This window comes from Mastomys coucha, unplaced genomic scaffold (genome assembly GCF_008632895.1).
Source record: "Mastomys coucha isolate ucsf_1 unplaced genomic scaffold, UCSF_Mcou_1 pScaffold9, whole genome shotgun sequence".
Taxonomy (NCBI): domain Eukaryota; kingdom Metazoa; phylum Chordata; class Mammalia; order Rodentia; family Muridae; genus Mastomys; species Mastomys coucha.
In genome coordinates this window covers 83,610,929-83,619,199 of record NW_022196915.1, presented here as the reverse complement: position 1 = coordinate 83,619,199, position 8,271 = coordinate 83,610,929, and the positions used below count along the sequence as shown (strand labels likewise).

The 8,271-nt window shown below is 40.6% G+C and overlaps 1 pseudogene; it reads left to right on the top strand.

Moving 5' to 3' along the window:
- The first annotated feature begins 5,455 nt into the window (after positions 1 to 5,455).
- On the top strand, positions 5,456 to 5,538 carry LOC116085538 (annotated as a pseudogene).
- Positions 5,539 to 8,271: the final 2,733 nt, after the last annotated feature.

The following is an 8,271-nucleotide window of genomic DNA, read 5'->3' as shown; positions in this document are numbered from 1 at the left end:
TATTTAAAACATCACATAAACTTGTCGAAAAGCAATGGTGAGGTCTGAGAGGGTGGGCTCCTAATGTGAAAGAAGTCCTTATGTAGGTAAGATGCAGCCTGAGGCATGACATGTTTTGTGAAAGAGTTAATTGTTGCAGTAAAACTTGTCTTGTTTTAAGCAATAATGACAATCCATCTGTAGCAACTGCCACCCTAAGCAATCAATCAGTTACCTAAACTACAAGGAAAGAGCATCTGCCAGCAAAAAAGTTGATGTGTCAATGCGGGCAACAATCACTAGCATTGTATTTAAAATATCAGAGCACTTAAAATCAAGGCATGTGCATTTTTGGTGCATCTGTGTGGAGGTATATGCAGCCATGTAGCTTTAAATATGGAGGTCAGTGTTGACAATACACTTTACTTTTTGAGATAGTGCTCTTTACTGGATTTAGAGATCTCTAGTTTGCCTAGACTGGCTTGCCAGCAAGTCTTGGGAATATGCCTTTCACCTAGTCTAGCAGCTCCAGAATGCCTGGCAGGTTTTTGTTTTTCTTTTCTTTCCTTTTCCTTTATTTTCCTTTCTCCCCTTCCCTTGCCTCCCCTCCCCTTCTCTCTCCCTCTTTTTCTTATACACATGCATGGGATCTGAACTCAGATCCTCATACATGTACATTAAATACTTTGCTTATCATCTCTCCAGTTCCAAAGTATCTCCAATGAAGTTTGTATAGTCTTAACGGTACTACACATATAGTGTACTATATTATAGTATAATTAGAATTTATATATATACTATGAAACCAAAAAATTATAGTGCAATTCATTTAACCAAGATATTCTTTATTTTTCTCTGTTTCTGTTTCTTTTTTTCTTCTTTCATTCCTTCCTTTCTTTCTTTTCAGAGTTCTAACATCAAATGCATTCTATCTGAGTTCCACTTATTCCTTGATTTCTTCCATTATGTGGCTCATTTCCATTTTTCCAACTGTAATTCTGATATATTATACAATTTATCCTTTCCAGGATTCTGATACATTTTATAATTTATTGATTATGTTTATTTTGTTGCCCTCCTCAAGCTGTAAGAAAATAATTCCCAGAGACTCAATATTGAGTGTTGATATAGTTCAATTGTCTTGAAACACTAGATACTCTTTGTGAGCCTGGCACTGTAAGAGAGAAATTATTGAGAGGAAGGAGTCATGGAATTATTCTTATTGTTCTTGCAATCTCTCAACTCAGCTTTGGTACATCAAATTAACTCAAAAGAAAATCTCCAAACAAAACAACACTTCCAAGAATTTTATTTCTTCCTTTCTGAGAAGTAGTGAATGACAAGATAAAATGGAAATAGTATTACAAAAATAAAGTACAATTGAGGAATTTGCTAAAGACTATTGAGAGCTGTTATGGATTATAACAGTACTGCAGTATGACCACTGTACAAGCTCAGATAGTTTTGTTTGCTTGTTTGTTATTTTTCTTTCCTCCCCTCTGACAAACTGGCATGCACACAAGCAAACAAGATAGGTGCTCCAACCTCGATTTTGAAAGCTTCTATGATTGCTTGATTTCACTGCCTGTTTTCTTGTCCCACCATGGAATTGCTCTTTTCATATTTTAGCTGTTCTGTTTCCCATGGTGTAGAGTCAGATCTGGAATTTAGCCACAAATAACTTCCTTTTGAGTCATCCAATTAGCAGTAAAATTTGTATAAGATTTTCTTCTTTTTATATTATATTAACAGTTAAGCTAGAAATTGTCAACCTTGAGAAAAATATTTCATTGAAACTCAGAAGATATGCTATAACATATTTGAATTTTATTATATGAAAATTACCAGTTGATAATAAGACTGCAGATTACAAATAATGTGTGGATCTTGTGCTTTATGGTTGATTGCTTCTCATGTCTGTGTCAGGGTGAGGGAGTTAATACACAGAGCCTTGTTCTTGTGGCAGCAGATAGTCTTTTATTTTTTTGAGAGAGAAAGGGCTCCGGGCATAAAGGCAGTAATAACAAATTGGACTACAAGCAGAAATAGTTCACAAGTGCTAGAAATTGAAAGAAAAGGTTGAAATAGGTAAAGTTATAGAATGTTCCTTTAAATAGAGTTTCTTCTAAATTATATTAAATGTTAAATCTAGGTCTGGCTTTCTATTTTGTGTTTGAATTGTCATTGCTATGCCCTTTAAGAAAAAGAAGCAAAACACATTTTTTATGTACCCATCAATAAATTGTCCAGTTTCATTCCATTTTGTTTGTGGGAAATTCACTATCTGGCTATTCTGAAACACTCACTGAAGTTTTCTATTAATTTCACTGGGTTTTAAAATGTTTTGTTCTTTTTTTCCTTGGATATTTTCTTTATTTACATTTCAAATGTTATCCCCTTTCCCAGTTTCCCCACGCCCAGAAAAAGTCCATCCCATCCTCCCTCACTCTGCATCTATTAGGGTGTTCCTCCACCCACCCACCCACCCACCCACCCACTCTCACCTCCTTGCCCTCGATTCCCCTATACTGGGGCATCTATCTAGCCTAAATAATGTCTTGTTCTATGGGGAATCAGTTTTGCCTATATCAGGGAATGGATTAGTCCTACAAAGTGTTGTTAGGTTCTTGGAATCTTGAAAAGTGCTAATGGTTTTTAACTTGTTCAGGAACGATGTATTCTGAAGTTCTGTAAATGCAGAATCAAATAGGAAGCAAATAAAAAGCCATAGCTAGGCTACTAATGAAAATAAATTATATATCAAAAAATTATATATGTGTGTCAAAACTTTGATTATACTATTACAAACTTGCCCTGTGAACATACTTGAGGTTTCTAATCCAGTAAGAAACGCCCTACTGCAGGAATCCCAGGAGCTTAAAGTTTCACTTATCTTCATTAATTAAAGGGCTGCATGCAAATTCGCCATCTTGAATGACTATTTAAAGTGTGTCCGTGTATTCCCAAGAAATAAAGTAATAGTTTTGAAAAATGCTATAAGCAGAACAGTGGAAGGAAATGAATAAAACACTTCCAGACCTAAAGAGGAAATAGAATCAATAAGGAAAACCCGAAGTGAAAGAAATTTGGAAATAAATAATTTAGATACTTGACCAAGAACCTCAGTGGCAGCCCGAAACAACAGAATACAAAAGATAGAAGACAGGATCTCAGGCATTAAAGATATAGTAGAAGAAATAGATACTGTGGTCAAAGAATAGGTTAAATGTTAAAAAAATAAACCTGGCCTAACACATTGAGGAAATCTAGAACACTGTGTATCTTAGTTAAGGTTTCTTTGCTAGGAAGGGAATATGACCAAATCAACCTCAAATATCATATCCAAAAGAAAATAATGAATTGTAGCTGGCTTACAGTTTCAGAGATTCAGTCCATTGTTATCATGGTTGGAAGCATTGCACTGTGCAGGCAGACTTGGTGGTGGAAGAGCCAAGAGTTCTACATCTTAATCTGAAGGCAGCCAGGAGGAGACTGTATTCCTCAGGCAACAAAGGGGAGGGTCTGGAGCACACTGGCAGACCTTAAATCCAGCCTCCACTGTGACATACTTCCTTTAAGAAGGCTACACCTTCTCTAATTTGGCCACACCTAATACTGCCCCTTCCCATAGGTGGTTTGAATAGTCAAACCACCACACTGTAAAAGAAAAAAAAAAAAATCTAAAATAATAGGCCCAGAAGAAGTAGACAAGACCAAGGTCAAAGGCACAGAAAGTAATCCCAACAAAATCTTGAAGAAAATAATTTTCTAATCTGAAGAAGATGCCTATCAAGATTCTAGAAGCATACAGAAAACTTAATAGACTGAAGCAGAAAAGGAAGTCCCTGGAGTTTTGATTACAATACTAAAGTAACAGAACAAAGAAAGAATATTAAACTTTGTAAGGGGAACATACCAAACAACATATAAAGGTACCTATTAAAATAATGCCTGGCCTGCCCTAGAGGCATGGCAAGTGTGGCTGCTATGTAACATGTGTGCCAGTAGATATTAAGAGATATTAGTGACCAGTAATTGTTTTTTCTTTTTATTTCTTTTTTTATTAGATATTTTCCTTATATTTCAAATGATATCTCCTCTCCTGTTACCCCTCAAAAAATACCAAAAATAAAAATGAAAATAAAAACAAAAACTAACCCTATTTCCTCCCCCTCCCCCTGCTTACCAACCCACTCTCTCCTACTTCCTGTCCCTGGCATTCCCCTACACTGGGGCATAAACCTTCACAAGACCAAGTGCCTCTCCTCCCATTGATGACCGACTAGGCCATCCTCTGCTATACATATGCTCCTGAAGCCATTAGTCCCACCATGTGTACTCTTTGGCTGATGGTTTAGTCTCTGAGAGATCTGAGGGTACTAGTTAGTTCATGTTCTTGTTCGTCCTAAGGGGCTGCAAACCCTTCAGCTACTTGGGTCCTTTCTCTAGCTCCTTCATTGGGGACCCTGTACTCAGTCCAATGGATGGCTGTGAGTCTCTACTTTTTTATTAGTCAGGCACTGTCAGAGCCTCTCAGGACACAGCTATATCAGGCTCCTGTCAGCCAGCACTGCTGACATTCACAATAATGTTGGGTTTGAATATGGAAAGGATTCCCAGATGGAGCAGTCTCTGGATTGCCCATCTTTCAGTCTCTGCTCCATAGTTTGTATCTACAACTCCTTACATGGGTATTTTGTTCCTCCTTTAAAGAAAGAATGAAGTATCTACACTTTGGTCTTCCTTCTTCTTGAGTTTCTTGTGGTTCATGGATTGTACTTTGAGTATTCTGATCTTCTGGGCTAATAACCACTTATCAGAAAATGCATACCATGTGTGTTCTTTTGTAATTGGGTTAGCTCACTCAGGATGTTATTCTCCAGATCCATCCATTTCCCTAAGAATTTCATAAATTCATTGTTTTTAATAGCTGAGTAGTACTCCATTGTGTAGATGTACCACAATTTCTGTATCCACTCCTCTGTTGAGGGCCATCTATCTGAGTTGTTTCCAGTTTCTGGCTATTATAAATAAGGCTGCTATGAACATAGTGGAGCATGGGTCTTTATTACTTGTTGGAGCATCTTCTGGATATATGCCCAGGAGTGGTATAGCTGGGTCCTCTGGTAGTACTATGTCTAATTTCCTAAGGAACCACCAAACTGATTTCCAGAGTGGTTGCACCAGCTTGCAATCCCAACAGCAATGAAGGTTGTTCTTTCTCCACAACTTTGCCAGCATCTGCTGTCACCTGAGATTTTGATCTTAGCCATTCTGACTGGTGTGAGGTGAAATCTCAGGATTGTTGTTGTTTTTGATGGTGGTGGTGGTTGTGGTGGTCATAGTGTGTGTGTGTGTGTGTGTGTGTGTGTGTGTGTGTGATTCCCTTGTTTTTGCTGGTATGAAACTATTCATTTATTTCCTGTTTTCTGGGAAGTGTTATCCTCCTTGAATTGGAAGTTTCCTTCTAGTATTTTCTGTAGGTCAGAGAGGAGAGAGTCTATATTTATCCTCAATGAACTGTCCTACAAACATATGAATGATTAGTAGTCTAACAGCCCATGAAATAGCAACCTTGATACAACTATCAGTCAGACCAACACAGCTCAGGCCCAGGTGGATTTCCAAGGCAGGAACAAGACAGAGATTAGAAGTATTCTACCTGGGACCTCAGGCCCAGGGCAGGAGTGAGCTTGAGATATTGTGCTATGGGGGTGGCCAGGGCAAGGGGTAAGCCTGAAGTTACCACCAGTGTAAATGTAACTTTTATTCACCATGTGTAATTGACATTTCTATTTCCTTAGTTGATGGGATGAGATGAAAGCTGTTCACAAGCTTTGGAATAGATGGCTTGGGCTGAGCCTCGAGAATTGTTTTTCCTTTTTTCCTAACTGTCCTTAGGACTAGGCACAGAATTGTCTAGCCTCCATACAGTCTAATCATCTAGCCTTTATCTGCAACCCTATGCTTCTGAGACTATCTGATGAATAAGCTTACCCTTTCTCATTCTTTTTGAACATTGACTAGCTGATTCAACTCACTATTCTGACTCAAACCCCTCTCTATTTTGACTGATTCAAACTGGCTTCACAATGGCTTCTTACTGAATTTCTCTGCTTGGCTTCACTGGTTCCTTCTCAGTCTCTTGTTCTGTCTTCACCTGTATCTAGTGTGTTCTCTCTGCAATCTGTCTGCATAAAACTGTCCTGCTAAAAGGCTCTCTTTCAATCTCTCCCTCTCTCCGGATCTCTTCCTCTTCTTCCTCCTCCTCCTCTCCTCCTCCTCCTTCCTCTCTCTCTCTCTCTCTCTCTCTCTCTCTCTCTCTCTCTCTCTCTCTCTCTCTCTCTCTCTCTCTCTCTCAGTGTGTGGGTGTGTGTGTGCACTGACTTTTAAGTTGCTTCTCTTCCTTTCCTGTTCTCATATGAGTAGGGCATATCCTCTGACTCATTATGTCTGCCATATCTTTCTCTGATTCACTTTCTCTCCCCCTCAAATAGACATAACTTTCAAACATGGCTGCTTCCTTCTATAAATTAACCTTACTTTCATTGTTTAGGATTGAAGCTACATACTATGGTCATGTATTCAAGATAGATGGTAAACCAGAACATGTGTCTAGTCCTACAAGATTACCCAGACTAGAAAGTCTTTGGCTGTGATCCCTTGCCAGAGCAGCCTTGTTGCTGGATTAAAATTCCTTTCTACACCATCTACATTGTGCTAGCCTGGGAGCCAGATCATACCTGAGGTGAATGCTGCCTAGTGCCATAAGGCAGGAGTTGGGCATAGCACTCCTGAAAACACTCTTGGGATGACTCCAGACACTCAGAGACCCCCAGATGCTACTAAGGGGAACCAGTAAGTATGTAGTGAAGAAATAGAAGAGAAAGAGAAATGAAAGAAAGTGGGCACAATAGAGAGAGGCAGAACTGGAGACTAGAGTGTAGTGTGAAATAGCCTGATGTGAGTAGCTACTGATGCCACCCTGGGACTATGGTGGAGTATTGGCATGTGTTGCCAGTGGGAGAGGGGGCACATATGAGTTTGAGGGCCCACAATAGAAGGAGTCTGGTACCCTCAAGAGCCAGGCAGACATCCCTATTCTGGGCTGCTGTGGGGGGACATATTGATGTCTAAGAGTTGTGAAGAACTGTTCCCACTCTTTGCCTGGCCATTGCGGGATATCTGACCGTAGGGGAAATCAGGATAGTTGACTCTGCTCCTTCCAGCAGCCACACTTGCAAGTACTTCCTGCACATTGCCCAGAAAGCACAGTAGAGCTGGCTCTGTTTGCAGAAGTTGTGGGTGAGCTAGCCCCAAGCCAGCCTTGCCACTGATCTCCTATGCAGGTGGATGAGAGAGAGAGCCCCTCCTCCAGGTTTGCCACCCTTCACCACCTGTGGCAGGCAGGAGACCAGACTCAGAAGAGCTGACTCGGGACCTTACCTGCTATAGCACTCAGGAGAGCAGGCCTTGCTCTCCCTGGGCAGCACAGAAGAGCTAGCCCTGGACAAGGGGGTTGTGGGTGATCAGGTTCCAAATGTTTGAGCATAGAGAGCCAGCCCTGCCACTTGTCTGCTTTGTGGAGACCTGGATAAGGGAGAGATGTCCTTCTTCCCTCCTTTGTTCCTCACTTTTGGCAGGCAGGAGAGCTGGCCCTGCCATCAAGAAGGTAATATTGTCCCTGTCCCTCACCAGCTGCAACACTCAGGATAGTGAGCCCTACACCTTGCCTGGGTATCAGCATAGAGCTGTCTCTGTTTTCAGGGGTTGTGCATAAGCCAGCACAGAGGGCATGAGGGCATGAAAGCAGGCTTGCCCCTTGCTGACTGCAGCATTGGATAGTCCAGCTTTGACATAGGAGAGCTCACCCCATTGGTGTGGATGGGGGAAAGTTGGCAAGCTGACCAGCTCAGATTCCTCCCAAGAGCAGACACAGGGTTTTGAATTTGTTCACCCCAACATCTACTTCATCTACTGGAGTGTATGAAGGGTCCAGTCCTACAGATCTCAAACTACAGGATCCTCATGACACAGGGCAATAAGGAGATATCTGAGTGGAGTCCCAGTGAGGTTCCAATACTGATAGTATAACAGAAACCAGAGGCTTTGTATCAGACCAATGACTTACTGCAATGAACATTTGCAAGCAAAGAACTGTGGACTAAGGGGTGTACTATGGGACACACTGTGACACATGACAGCTTCCACAGTGAGATGTTTCATTTTTCCATTTGGAGGGATAATAAACTTTTTTAAAAAAATACTAATTTCTCAGTGGAGATTCCAAAC